This window comes from Triticum aestivum, chromosome 1D, assembly GCF_018294505.1.
Source record: "Triticum aestivum cultivar Chinese Spring chromosome 1D, IWGSC CS RefSeq v2.1, whole genome shotgun sequence".
Classification (NCBI taxonomy): Eukaryota; Viridiplantae; Streptophyta; class Magnoliopsida; order Poales; family Poaceae; genus Triticum; species Triticum aestivum.
The window spans coordinates 456,880,909-456,896,389 of NC_057796.1; positions in this window are offsets into that span (position 1 = coordinate 456,880,909).

Below are 15,481 nucleotides of genomic sequence, written 5' to 3' on the forward strand. Positions count from 1 at the left end.
CCCTCGGGCGGTCGAACACCAAGGAAACCTGCCGCCTCCCCCGCCTCGAAGAGAAAGACGCCTCACTCCGCCACCCATCACGCATCCGACTCTTGGCGACCGACTCGGCCGCCGAGAAGGAGTCGGCGAGAGTGACGCCTGCCACAGGATCGACCGCCTTGCTTGGTCCTTGGCGTTAGAAGAAGAAGACGATGTCGGCCCGCCATGCTTTGGCCCCCGCATCCGCGACGAGCCCTTTCCCAAAGGGTTCTCGCTCCCCAGAGACACACCCAAGTACAACGGCTCGGTGAAGCCGGAAGATTGGCTCATCGACTACTCCACAGCCGTCAGCATTGCCAACGGCAATCGGTGCGTCGCCGTGAAGTACGTCCCCTTGATGCTGCAAGGGACGGCGCGCACGTGGCTCAACAGCCTCAAGCCGTACAGCATCAACAGCTGGCTGGACTTCACCGAGGTTTTCGTCCGCAACTTCACCAACACCTACAAGCGGCCTCCCAAGCCTCGCCAGCTCTCCCTCTGCGTCCAAGGGCCCAACGAGTCGACCCGCGACTACCTCACGCGATGGGCCGAGCTCCGCAACTCCTGCGAGGGAGTGCACGAGGTCCAGGCCATCGAGTACTTCACTGCCGGGTGCCGAGAGGGCACCCTCCTCAAGCACCGACTCCTCTGCGACGAGCCGGCTACCCTCGATGAGTTGCTGGTCACCGCCGACAAGTATGCCACTGCCGACTCCTCCATGAAGACCGAACTCAGAGTGGACGCCTCGGGGAAGGTAGTCGCTCCGGCTCCCAAGACGCCGGCTGGCGACCCAAACCGGCACCCCTACCAGAACGACCACAAGCGCAAGGGCCCCATGCCGACTTCCTCCAGTCGGCAGGTGGCCACAGTTGAAGACGAGCAGCCCGAGGAGCGGCCCGCTCCCAAGAAGAAGGGAGGCCGGCCGCCCTGGCAGCTGTCCTTCTCCTACGAGCAAGCACTCGATGCTCCCTGCAAGTTCCACAGCGGCGCGAAGCCGTCCAACCATACAACACGTAAATGCCACTGGCTCACCCGCATCACCAAGGGCGAAGGGATGGTGCCGCCTCCGCCGCCCGGCCCGCCGCCTCTAGCTCCCCAGCAGCCGGCGGCCCGGCCGGCAGTCGGCGCCATCCAAGACGAGTTCCCCGAAGCGCACGACACCTACGTCGTCTTCATGAGTCAAGTCGACAACAAGCGCAGCCGACGCCGACAACACCAAGAAGTAAACGCAGTCGCCTCTAGCACCGTCGAGTTCATGCATTGGTCGGAAAAGCCCATCAGCTGGAGCCAGGCCGACCACCCAGAGGTGATGCCTTCGCCTGGCTCCTATGCTATGGTCTTGGACGTCACCCTTGCGACGGAGAGGCGAGCTGCCAGATTTTCCCGCGTCCTGATAGATGGCGGAAGCAGTATCAACATACTGTACCGCGACACCATGGACAAGCTGAACATCAAAGCAAAGCAGCTCATGCCGAGCCGCACCGTCTTCCATGGTATCGTACCCAGCCTATCTTGCTCTCCAATCGGCAAGATCAAAATGGATGTTCTCTTCGGAGACAAAGATCACTTCCGCCGGGAAGCAATATGGTTCGAGGTGGTGGATTTGGAGAGACCCTATCATGCACTACTTGGCCGACCTGCTTTGGCCAAGTTCATGGCTGTGCCCCACTATGCCTACCTGAAGATGAAGATGCCGAGCTCGAAGGGGATCATCACGGTAGCCGGCGACTACAAGAGGTCCATCGAGTGTGCCATGGCCAGTAGCCGGCTGGCTGAGTCCCTCGTGGTGGCAGAAGAAAAGAGGATGTTGGAACAGGTTGTGGCCATGGCCGGCAAGCAGCCGGCCTTGTCCCCCAACCCCAAGGACTGTGATGCGCAGGGCTCCTTCCAGCCTGCGAAAGAGACCAAGAAGATACCTCTAGACCCGGAACACCCGGAGAGGTTCGCCGTGATTGGGGCGAACTTGGACAGTAAATAGGAAGGCGAGCTCGCCGACTTCCTCCGTGAGAATCGAGACATCTTTGCATGGTCCCCAAAGGACATGCCGGGTGTCCCGAAGGATTTCGCCGAGCACAAGTTACATGTCCGAGCTGATGCGAAGCCGGTCAGGCAACCCCTCCGACGACTATCAGAAGAGAAGCGAAGAATCGTGGGAGAAGAGATAGCCCGGCTCCTTGCAACCGGCTTCATCATGGAAGTGTTCTTTCCAGAATGGCTTGCCAATCCAGTTCTGGTTTTGAAGAAGAATAACAAGTGGCGCATGTGTATAGACTACACAAGCTTGAACAAGGCCTGCCCAAAGGATCCGTTTGCTTTGCCACGGATTGACCAAGTGATAGACTCCACAGCCGGATGCAAGCTGTTGTGTTTTTTGGATGCATACTCAGGGTATCATCAGATCAAGTTGGACCCGGCTGACCACCTGAAGACTGCCTTCATCACACCCTTTGGAGCTTTCTGCTACCTGACAATGACATTCGGCTTGAGAAACGCCGGTGCCACTTTTCAGCGTTGCATGCAGAAATGTCTCTTGAAACAACTCGGCAGAAATGCCCACGTCTACGTAGACGACATTGTGGTGAAGACAGAGAAGCGCGGTACCTTGCTGGAAGACCTGAAGGAAACATTTGCCAACTTGCACCGATTCCAGATCAAGCTCAACCCCGAGAAGTGCGTGTTCGGAGTGTGCCAGCCGGCCAGCTGCTAGGCTTCCTAGTCTCCGAACGCGGCATTGAGTGCAACCCTGTCAAGATCAAAGCCATCGAGAGGATGGAGATACCCACCAAGCTGCGAGATGTGCAGAAGTTCACTGGCTGCTTAGCCTCCCTGAACCGTTTTATCAGCCGACTAGGAGAGAAGGCCCTCCCCCTGTACCGACTCATGAAGAAGTCCACTCACTTTGAGTGGAATGATCAAGCCGACCAAGCCTTCCATGAGTTGAAGAAAATGTTGACCACTCCGCCTGTCCTGGCTGCGCTGACTAAGAAGGAGCCCATGCTCCTCTACATCGCCGCGACAAGCCGAGTCGTTAGCACTGTTGTTGTGGTCCAGCGCCCGGAGGAAGGCCGAGCCCAGCTGGTCCAGAGGCCGGTCTACTATCTCAGCGAAGTACTGTCCAGCTCAAAGCAAAATTACCCGCACTACCAGAAGATGTGCTATGGGGTGTACTTCGCTGCCAAGAAATTGAAGCCCTACTTTCAAGAACACCCCATCACGGTCTGGGGACTGGACATGGTGGGCCCTTTCAAGACGGCCCGCGGTGGCTTGACACATCTACTCGTTGCTGTGGACAAGTTCACAAAGTGGATCGAAGCAAAGCCGATTAAGAAGCTGAACGGGCCGACTGCCGTGACATTCATCACCGACATCACTACTCGGTACGGCGTGCCGCACAGCATCATCACCGACAATGGCACGAACTTCGCCAAAGGCACACTGGCACGTTTCTGCGCGACACAGGGCATCCGACTGGACTTAGCGTCCGTTGCCCACCCGCAGTCAAACGGCCAAGTCGAGCGAGCAAATGGACTTATCCTCTCCGGCATCAAGCCCCGACTGGTTGTACCACTGGAGCGATCGGCCGGCTGCTGGGTCGAAGAACTGCCGGCTATCCTCTGGAGTCTGCGAACTACACCCAACAAGTCAACCGGCTTCACTCCATTCTTCCTTGTGTACGGTGCCGAGGCTGTCATCCCAACAGACATCGAGTTCGACTCGCCTCGGATCACCATGTACACGGAAGAGGAAGCCAAAGAAGCAAGAGAAGACGGCGTCGACCTACTGGAAGAAGGCTGGCTGTTAGCCCTCAGCCGGTCCGCCTTCTACCAGCAAGGCCTGTGCCGCTACTACAACCGCAAGGTCAAGCCAAGATCCTTCCAAGAGGGCGACCTTGTGCTCCGGCTGATCCAGTGAACAGCCGGCCAGCACAAGCTCTCGGCCCCTTGGGAAGGCCCCTTCGTCGTCAGCAAGGCACTCGGCAACGACTCCTACTACTTGATCGACGCGCAAAAGCCAAGAGCACGCAAGAGATACGACTCCGGCAAGGAGTCGGAGCGAACATGGAACGCAAACCTCCTAAGACGATTTTACAGCTGAAAAGCAGTATGTATCACGCTACCCCTTTTGTATTAAGTTACAAACCAACAGGCCCCCCCGAACAGTACTCGGGGACTGCCTTTTATTTATCTATGAATAACGAGTGTCATATCCATGAATGTATTATTACATTTTGAACTCTTGTCCGGCACCGGGTCCGACTAGTCGGCCCGGGGACTGGCCGCCTTGAGCTATATTCTAAGTTCTTCCCGAAGTCAGCAAAGTAGTGTGCCGGCTCCCAAGTCCTCCCTTGTTGAAAGTCGCAGCTCAAAGAACTGACTGTCCGACTAGCAAGAGGAAAGACAGAAAGACGCCCACACGAAAAATGGCTAAGGAACAACTAACCTATATAGCAAAGAGACGGCCTCCATATACGCCTGCCGGCTGTCACAGCAGCCGGCTGGCCGGCTTCCTAAAAAACTTAGCTTAAGTCCAGCAGAGCTAAAAGTACTCCCTCCCCAATCGGCCAGGCACTCCCCGGCTACAGTTTGTAGAACAACTGTTTGACTAGGGAGGCGGCAACCAAGGGAGGGCGGCAAAGGAAAAAAGCAGAAGGACAAAAAGCGAAAGTACAAGGAAAAGCCGATTGCATAACTTATATACATAAAGCCGCCTAAAGGCTGGCAACAGACTTGAGTTTCAATACACCCTGTGGGTGGAATCGTGCAGACTTAACCAAACATTGTTCAAAAGCAACAAGACAGGAAAACAAAAGAAAGAAGACTAAGGTGCGACTTGGAGGCCGAGCTGGTCGGTGAAGGCAGCTCGCCGGCTGAAGGAGCGGCCGCCTAGTTGGTCCCGGCTTGACCACCTCCCGCGGCAGGAGACGCACTCGCACGCGACGTAGTGCTGGAGGCGCGGTCAGGCTGGCCGGCTTCTCCACCAGCCGGCTCGGCGTCTTCACCCTCCTCCTCCTCCTCCTCGCCCTCGTCGCTGGAGTCGATCTCCTCCGCCGAGTCCTCGCCGTGCGCCGGGTCCAGCCCGAACCAATCTTCCGGCTGGGCGACTCCATTGTCGTCCACCTCAGGGGCGAAGACGTTGGTGTCGGTGTAGTCAGCGATCGCTGAAGCCCGCCGAATGATGGCCGGTCGCGCCGGCTCCAGCTCCGTGTCGGCTTGCTGCCGCCAGGTCGCCAGCTGGTCCAGGTTCAGGCCGGGATACCAGGCCTTGACGAACTCCAGCGCCCGCCTGGCGCCGGAGCGAGCCGCTGACGCCTTCCAAGCCTCGAAGCGGCCGACGGCCACCTCCAGCCAGTCGGCGGTCCGGCTGGGAGTGCGCGGGACCACTTGGCCGGGCCAGAGGGCGGCCAAGACCTGCGACCCGGCACGCTGAAGCCGGCGGAGCAGCCTGTGAGCCGGCTGGATACGAGCCTGGATCGCCAGGAGCTGCTCCTCCAGCGAGCGGCCGGCGGTCGGCGAGATCTCGAAGCCGGCTTGCCTCTTCGCCTGGCGACGAGCTTCGATGGCCTGGTTGGCAGCAGTTGAGTAGCCAGGGAAGTACTCTGCGCGAAGAAGAAAAGGAAAGAAGAACACCAAATCAGAAAAACAAGTCGAAGTGGCAGATGGCAAGAAAGGATGAGGGGATAGACGACTTACCGTCAACAAGGTCCTCAATCTGGCCATAGCCAGAGACCAGAGTCTGCCTGGCCTCTGCCCAGCCGGCCGCCTCCGTCTCGAACTCGGCCTGGAGGGTGGCTTCGTGATCCTGCGCAGCCTTCAGCCCAGCCTTGTGGCTTTCCTCCTGGTCGGCCAGCTTCTTGACCAGGCGGTCGCGCTCCTGCACCAAGGCGGCGAGCTCCGCGTCCTTGGCACGAAGAGCAGTCTGGGACTCCCCCAGCTGCGCCCTCAGACTGGCGTTGGCCGCTGCGGAGATAGAAGAACAAGAAGAACGATGAGAAATCATCAAGGAAGATCCGAGCCGACTGCTCAGCAGTCGGCCCGAATCTCGGGGACTACACCCAGTGGGTGCGCTGACGCGCCCCCACATGAGATAAAGATCAAGTCACATACCTCGGCTTTCAGTGAGATCGGCGGTCTTCTGCGCCAGCTCCCGAGCCTGGGAGTTGAAGGCGGCCGCTCGGAGGTTGTGGTAGTCCTGCAAGATGGACAGAAGACCGACGTGAGAACAAAAGCAGCAAAAGAAAATCATCAAGGAAGATCCGAGCCGACTGCTCAGCAGTCGGCCCGAATCTCGGGGACTACACCCAGTGGGTGCGCTGACGCGCCCCCACGAGAGAAATCAAGAAGAAGATGAGAATACTAACCCGGATGGCTGCCCGCGTGGCGAGGAATTCGTCGGTGAACTGCCTCAGCGCCGCGGCTTGGCCCTGGAGCCGGGTCCGGACGTCTTGTGCAGCGATGTTCACCACGGCTGTCCCTCCGCCTGGCGTCCACCCTGAGGTAGCGCTGGCCGCCTCCGCGTCTCGGGCCGACGAGCTGGAGCCCACGGCCGGCCGTGGCTCCGACGCCGCTTTCTGCGGCTCCGACGCGGCCTTCCCTGCGCGCCGGCTTGGCGGAACCCGGACCGCCACCTCAGCTCCCGCGGCCGGCTCGCCTTCCGCCGACTGTGCGGGCGCAGGCTCAGTCTGGCCGCCTTGGGCCGCCCCAGTCGGAGGAGTCGGCCCCGGCGCCTCCCTCAAGAAGATGACGTCGTCGCCGCTCCCTCCCAGATCCGGCTGGGAACCGCTGGCTCCCCCTGGCGAGGGATCCGCGCCCCCGGGCGCCATGGTGCGCAGGGGGGTGACCATCAAGGCCTCCCCTGCCGCCGCTTCGGCCTCGGCCTCTGCCTGGGCCTTGGCTGCGGCCTCGGCAAGCGCCTTCGCCGCCTCCTCCTCCCGAGCTGCCTGGGCGGCGGCTGCCCTCCGTGCCTCCGCCTCCCGCGCTTCCTGCTCCTCCCGCACCTCCCGCGCGTTCCTTTCCGTCGCCTCCAGGAGGGCGGCACGGGGATCTACGCGGCGGGTGGTGCTCCCAGAGCCCCCTGGCGACTCGACAACGGAGCCGGCAGCCGCCCGCTCGAGTGACAGTGGAGCTCTGATCATTGAAAAAGAAGACAAAGGTTCAGAAAACCACCCAAGAAAAGAAAGAAGGAGAATACACAAAAAGAGAGAAAGCTTACGCCGACACCGTCTGCGGCTGCTTCACCACTTTGCGGAAGCGAGCCGCCTTCGCGGCCGCCTCTTCCCGCCTGGTGGCCGCCGCCCCACCACTAGGCTTCTTCGTCCGGCTGCCGAACATGCCTTGGGTGGCGCGATGTTTCTGGCCTCTACCCCGAGCAGGCTGCGCGCCGGAAGAGCCCGCGCCGCATCCGGGGGCCGGCTGGCGGGGCGGGACGGCTTCGGCTTCGTCCTTGTCTGGCCAGTCCTCGAAGGTAGCGGTAAACCCGGAGCCGCCTGCTTCACCGCCAGCCGGCTCGGTGGCGTCCTCCATATGGACTGCCCCCAGGTCGGGGTCCTCCTGGTCGTGCTCGGTCCGGTCGGGGACGAAGCGGCGCTCCGCGTCCGCCCCGCCGGCCGGTCGAAGCAGAGGACTCTGTCAAAAAGAGCAAGCCGACGGAGTTAGAGTCGGCCCAAAGGAACTCGGCGACAAAGCTAAGAGAGAGAAAGAGAAAAAGAGAAAGGGAGCGTACCGTAGGTGGCGGATTGGCGCGGCTGTATGGCTCCTTGCCAAATTGCCAGTCATCAGAAAGCTGGCAATTGGCGAGGTAGTTCACCATGTCGGCGGCGTCAGGCCGCGGCATCTCCTTGGTACACATCCGGCTCGGATCGAGCTGGCCGCTCATCTGACAGATCAGATGAGGCCGGCTCTGGAGCGGAAGGACCCGGCGCGTGACGAACGCGGCCAGGAGGTCGGGCCCCGTCAGCCCCTCCGACTGGACCATCACCCGCAGGCGGGCGATGGCGGCGTTTCCTCCCTGCGACAGCGTTACCGCCCGGAAGGACCACTGGGGCAGCCTCCCCGCCGGCGGGCCGGCTACGTAAGCCGGCAGGTTGAGGTAGTCGCCTCGGGGAGCGATGTTCCGCACGTAGAAGTATGACTTCTGCCACTTCTTCACCGATTGGATCAGCGTGATGACGGGGAAGGGGTTGTCGGCGCCTGATCTCCGCGACGCGATGAAGGCGCCGGTCTGAGCCGGCACGCCCTCACGCGCGTGCCCAGCTTCGACTGGAAGAACTCCCCCCAGAGCTCGAGGGTGGGGAGGACGCCGAGATAGCCCTCGCACAGGGTGACGAAGGCCGACAGCAGCACCACCGCGTTGGGGGTGAGGTGGTGCGGCTGGAGCTGATAGAAGTCCAGCCAGGAGCGGAAGAAGGCGCTCACTGGCAGGCCGAAGCCGCGCAGGAAGTGCGAGCGGAAGACCACCCGCTCGCCCTCCTGCGGCGCCGGCCTGACCTCCTTCTCCGGCGCGAGGCGGACCTCCACTTTGTCCGCGCTGGGCAGACGCCGGGTGTCGCGGAGGAAGTCGATGTGGTCGTTGTGGACGATGGAGCCATCCCAATCCCCGCCGAGCTGCTCTACGTGGGGAGGCATAGCGGAAGCTGGCACGGCGGCGGAGGAGCGTGCGAAGGAAGAGCGCGGCGGCGAGGCGCTGTCGCAAGGAACGAGCAAGGCGAGAAGACGAAGGGAGTAGGAGGAGCGTGCGAGGGTCTGCCGCCCTCCACCTCCCCCTACTTATAGCCTCACGCGGCCGAAGAGGCCGGACGTGGGGGGGAGACGTGGGATTGACTGCGCCCACTCCCCCCACGTCTCGCGCTTATTACGCATAAGTGCGAGCCGAAACTGCCGCACGGAACGTGCGGGCGGTTTCGGGATACAAAGGATCCGCGCCTGGGCCGGGGCGCGGACGTGGCGGGCCCCCTCCCTGCGGCGACGTCCCGTCACGCGCGTGGGCTGGTAGGCTTTCCGGCCACGTGGCACGCCACGGCCCGAGGCCGGCCCGCGGCCCGGTGCACGAGCCCGCGGGTTCCCGCCTCCCGACTCCAGAAGAATTCGACTAAGGGCGGCGCGCCTGCACCAAGGCCGGCTCCCAGCTGCCGGCTTGTCACGATAGGAAGCTGACCGAGCTTCTCGAACCCCACTCCACCTCGAAGCCCAATCAGCTTCGGGGACTATTGTCGGGGTAAACGACCACGGGTAGCCTAACCGACTACCCTTGGCTCTTCAGAAAATTTATCAGGCCTTTGGGACTTCAAGCACTCCAAGCACTTGGGCCGCCTTCCCCGGCCGGCTACCACTAAAGCCGACTCCCGGAAGGCGACCCAGCCTTACCGACTCCAAGAAGCCGGCCAAGAAGGACGCCGACTCCTAGAAGCCGGCCGAGACCACAACCACTCCTACATAACGACGACCTGACGAGGCATGGCCACAGCGCGGCCCACGACCCCCGAAGCCCGAGGCAGGCATGGCTACAAGAGGCCGTACGGGGGGGATGTCTCCCGTGCGGCCCGGCACTGTAGCCACGCCGGCCGCGACGTCATCCACGACCCCCTCCTGTACGGCCCAAGAACCGCGGGCCCCTTCAGCCAGAGAGAGGCCTGAGGGCGGCCCGGCTTTTCCTAGACGGCCAGGAGCCTAGCCGGCCTCCAGAAGCCGGCGACTCCCTTCCTCAAAGCAGAGAGGCCTGAGGTGAGGCTATAGTGATAGCCCCCGACGCGGATCACTGTAGCCACGCTTACCTCGACAAAGCCCTCATCATCAGAGGCGCGGCTACAGTAAGCAGCCGCCGACAAGACCCTAGGCAGTGGGGCCGGCCTGTCAACCGAGAAGCCGGCAATCGGCGGGACCCACCAGCCGGCGGAGAAGCCGGCAGGCGTAGACACTGACGGCTGGGGCCAGTTCCCAGTCGGATTACCATTGTACCCCCGGGGGGTAGGCCTATATAAACCCCCCGGAGCACCCATGCAAAGGGTGGGCACCTCTGCATGTTTGGCTTCCAAGCATAGCACACGCACACACACCATAGATAGAGAGAAGCAAGAGCTAGCCTTGTTCTTCTTCTCCCTTGATCCCAACAGCTCTAGGAGCGATTGTAGCTACTCTTTATCGATCTAGTGATCATGCGGAGACCCCGCAGAGCAGGATTAGGGGTGTTATCTCCTCGGAGAGCCCCGAACCTGGGTAAGATTCGCCGGCGTGCATGTCTTCGCCTCATCCCGTTTCCAGGCACCGGCGACGTTTTATTGGCTCCCACAATGATAAGCCATCCCTTGGCATATGTCGCACCAACCACCCGACAGGTGTCATGCCGGTGACGATAGAAATCATGACGGTACTTTGGAGATGGAGATCAAAGGCACAAGATGATGATGGCCATATCATGTCACATATTTTGATTGCATGTGATGTTTATCTTTTATACATCTTGTTTTGCTTGGTTCGGCGGTAGCTTTAAAAGATGATCCCTTACTAAAATTTCAAGGTATAAGTGTTCACCCTGAGTATGCACCGTTGCGACAGTTCTTCGTGCTGAGACACCACGTGATGATCGGGTGTGATAAGCTCTACATTCACATACAACGGGTGCAAGCCAGTTTTGCACATGCAGAATACTCGGGTTAAACTTGACGAGCCTAGCATATGCAGATATGGCCTCAAAACACTGGAGACCGAAAGGTCGAACGTGAATCATATAGTAGATATGATCAACATAGTGATGTTCACCATTGAAAACTACTCCATCTTACGTGATGATCGGACATGGTTTAGTTGATATGGATCACGTGATCATTTAGATGACTCGAGGGATGTCTATCTAAGTGGGTGTTCTTAAGTAATATGATTAATTGAACTTAAATTTATCATGAACTTAGTCCTAATGGTATTTGCATATCTATGTTGTAGATCAATAGCTCGCAAATAGCTTCCCCATTTTATTTATGATATGTTCCTAGAGAAAACTAAGTTGAAAGATGATAGTAGCAATGATGTGGACTTGGTCCGTGATCTGAGGATTATCCTCATTGCTGCACAGAAGAATTATGTCCTTGATGCACCGCTAGATGACAAACCTATTGCAGGAGCAGATACAGACGTTATAAACGTTTGACAAAGCTCGGTATGATGACTACTTGATAGTTTAGTGCACCATGCTTTACGGCTTAGAACCGGGACTTCAAAAATGTTTTGAACGCCATGGAGCATATAAGATGTTCCAAGAGTTGGAATTGGTATTTCATACTCATGCCCGTGTCGAGAGGTATGAGACCTCTGACAGTACTTTGCCTACAAAATGGAGGAGAATGGCTCAACCAGTGAGCATGTGCTCAGATTGTATGGGTACTACAATTGCTTGAATCAAGTGGGAGTTAATCTTCCAGATAAGATAGTAATTGACAAAGTTCTCTAGTCACTATCACCAAGTTACTAGAACTTTGTGATGAACTATAATATGCAAGGGATGACGAAAGTAATTCCCGAGCTCTTCGCGATGTTGAAATTGGCGAAGGTAGAAATCAAGAAAGATCATCAAGTGTTCATGGTTTACAAGACCACTAGTTTCAAGAAAAAGGGCAAAAGAATAGAAAGGGAACTTCAAGAAGAATGACAAACAAGTTGTCACTCCCGTGAAGAAACCCAAAGCTAGACTCAAGCCTGAAACTGAGTGCTTCTACTGCAAAGGAAATGGTCACTAGAAGTGGAACTGCCCCTAGATACTTGGCGGATAAGAAGGATGGCAAAATGAACAAAGGTATATCTGATATACATGTTATTGATGTGTACTTTACTAGTGTTTGTAGCAATCCCTCGGTATTTGATACTAGTTCAGTTGCTAAGAGTAGTAACTCGAAACGGGAGTTGCGAAATAAACAGAGACTAGTTAAGGACGAGGTGACGATGTTTGTTGGAAATGATTCCAAGGTTGATAAGATCACCATCGCACACTCCTTTTACCTTCGGGATTAGTGTTGAACCTAAAATAAATGTTATTTGGTGTTTGCGTTAAGCATGAATATGATTGGATCATGTTTATTGCAATACGGTTACTCATTTAAGTCAAAGAATAATTGTTGTTCTATTTACATGAATAAAAACCTTTTATGGTCATACACTCAATGTAAATGGTTTATTGAATCTTGATCGTAGTGATACACATATTCATAAATATTGAAGCCAAAGATGCAAAGTTAATAATGATAGTGCAACTTATTTGTGGCACTGCGGTTTAGGTCATATTGATGTAAAGCGCATGAAGAAACTCCATGCCGATGGACTTTTGGAATCACTTGATTATGAATCATTTGATGCTTGCGAACCATGCCTCATGGGCAAGATGACTAAGACTCCGTTCTCCGGAACAATTGAGCGAGCCACTGACTTATTGGAAATAATACATACCGATGTATGCGGTCCAATGAGTCTTGAGACTCACAGCGGGTATCATTGTTTTCTGACCTTCACAGATGATTTGAGCAGATATGTGTATATCTACTTGATGAAACACAAGTCTGAAACACTTGAAAAGTTCAAAGATTTTCAGAGTGAAGTAGAGAATCATCGTAACAAGAAAATAAAGTTTCTACGATCTGATCGTAGAGGCAAATATTTGAGTTACAAGTTTGGCCTTCAATTAAAACAATGTGGAATAGTTTGACAAACTCATGCCACCTGGAACACCACAGCATAATGGTGTGTCCGAACGTCATAACCGTACTTTATTGGATATAGTGCAATCTATGATGTCTCTTACCGATTTACCACTATCATTTTGGGGTTATGCATTAGAGATAGTTGCATTCACGTTAAATAGGGCACCATCTATATCCGTTGAGACGACACCTTATGAGCTGTGGTTTGGCAAGAAACCCAAGTTGTTGTTTCTTCAAGTTTGAGGCTGCGATGCTTATGTGAAAAAGCTTCAACCTGATAAGCTCGAACCCAAATCGGAGAAATGTGTCTTCATAGGATACCCAAAAGAGACCGTTGTGTACACCTTCTATCACAGATCCGAAGGCAAGATCTTTGTTGCTAAGAATGGATCCTTTCTGGAGAAGGAGTTTCTCTCGAAAGAAGTGAGTGGCGGGAAGGTAGAACTTGATGAGGTAATTGTACCTTCTCCCCAATTGGAAAGTATTTCTTCACTGAAATCAGTTCAAGTGATGCTTACACCAATTAGTGAGGAAGTTAATGTTGATGATCATGAAGCTTCGGATCAAGTTACTACCGAACCTCGTAGGTCAACCAGAGTACATTCCGCACCAGAGTGGTACGGCAATCTTATTCTGGAGTTCATGTTACTTGACCATGACGAACCTACGAACTATCAGGAAGCGATGATAAGCCCAGATTCCGCGAAATGGCTTGATGCCATGAAATCTGAGATGGGATCCATGTATGAGAACAAAGTGTGGACTTTGGTTGACTTGCCCGATGATCGGCAAGCCATAGAAAATAAATGGATCTTCAAGAGGAAGACGGACGCTGATAGTAGTGTTACTATCTACAAAGCTAGACTTGTCGAAAAAGGTTTTTAACAAAGTTCAAGGTGTTGACTACGATGAGATTTTCTCACTCGTATCAATGCTTAAGTCTGCCTGAATCATGTTAGCAAATTGCCACATTTTATGAAATCTGGCAAATGGATGTCAAAACTACATTCCTTAATGGATCTCTTAAAGAAGAGTTGTATATGATGCAACTAGAAGGTTTTGTCGATCCTAAAGGTGCTAACAAAATGTGCAAGCTCCAGATATCCATCCACAGATTGGTGCAAAGCATCTCAGAGTTGGAATATACGCTTTGATGAGTTGATCAAAGCATATAGTTTTATACAGACTTGCGATGAAGCCTGTAGTTACAAGAAAGTGAGTGGGAGCACTACAACCTTTCTGATAAGTATATGGGAATGACATATTGTTGATCGGAAATGATATAGAATTTTCTGGAAAGCATAAAAGGATTGTTTGAAAGGAGTTTTTCAAAGAAAGACCTCGATGAAGCTGCTTACATATTGAGCATCAAGATCTATAGAGATAGATCAAGACGCTTGATAAGTTTTTTCAATGAGTACATACCTTGACAAATTTTTGAAGTAGTTCAAAATGGAACAGTCAAAGAAGGAGTTCTTGCCTGTATTGCAAGGTGTGAAATTGAGTAAGACTCAAAGCCCGACCACGGCAGAAGATAGAAAGAGAATGAAAGTCATTCCCTATGCCTCAGCCATAGGTTCTATAAAGTATGCCATGCTGTGTACCAGATCTATTGTATACCCTACACTGAGTTTGGCAAGGGAGTACAATAGTCATCTAGGAGTAGATCACTGGACAGCGGTCAAAATTATCCTTAGTGGAATAAGGATATGTTTCTTGATTATGGAGGTGACAAAAGGTTCATCGTAAAGGGTTACGTCGATGCAAGTTTTGACACTGATCCAGATAACTCTAAGTCTCAATCTGGATACATATTGAAAGTGGGAGCAATTAGCTAGAGTAGCTCCGTGCAGAGCATTTTTGACATAGAAATTTGCAAAATACATACGGATCTGAATTTGGCAGACCGTTGACTAAACTTCTCTCACAAGCAAAACATGATCACACCTTAGTACTCTTTGGGTGTTAATCACATGGCTATGTGAACTAAGATTACTAACTCTAGTAAACCCTTTGAGTGTTGGTCACATGGCCATGTGAACTATGAGCGTTAATCACATGGTGATGTAAACTATTGGTGTTAAATCACATGGCGATGTGAACTAGATTATTGACTCTAGTGCAAGTGGGAGACTGAAGGAAATATGTCCTAGAGGCAATAATAACGTTATTATTTATTTCCTTATTTCATGACAAATGTTTATTATTCATGCTAGAATTGTATTAACCGGAAACTTGGTACATGTGTGAATACATAGACAAAACAAAGTGTCCCTGGTATGCCTCTACTTGACTAGCTCGTTTATGAAAGATGGTTATGTTTCCTAACCATAGACATTTGTTGCCATTTGATGAACGGGATCACATCATTAGGAGAATGATGTGATGGACAAGACCCATTCGTTAGCTTAGCATTATGATCGTTACGGTTTCATTGCTACTGCTTTCTTCATGACTTATACATGTTCCTCGGACTATGGGATTATGCAACTCCCGAATATCGGAGGAACACCTTGTGTGCTATCAAACGTCACAATGTAACATGGTGATTATAAAGATGCTCTACAGGTGTCTCCGATGGTGTTTGTTGAGTTGGCATAGATCGAGATTAGGATTTGTCACTCCGTGTATTAGAGAGGTATCTCTGGGCCCTCTCGGTAATGCACATCACTATAAGCCTTGCAAGCATTGTGACTAATGAGTTAATTGTGCGATGATGCATTACAGAACGAGTAAAGAGACTTGCCGGTAACGAGATTGAACTAGGTATGAGATACCGACGATCGA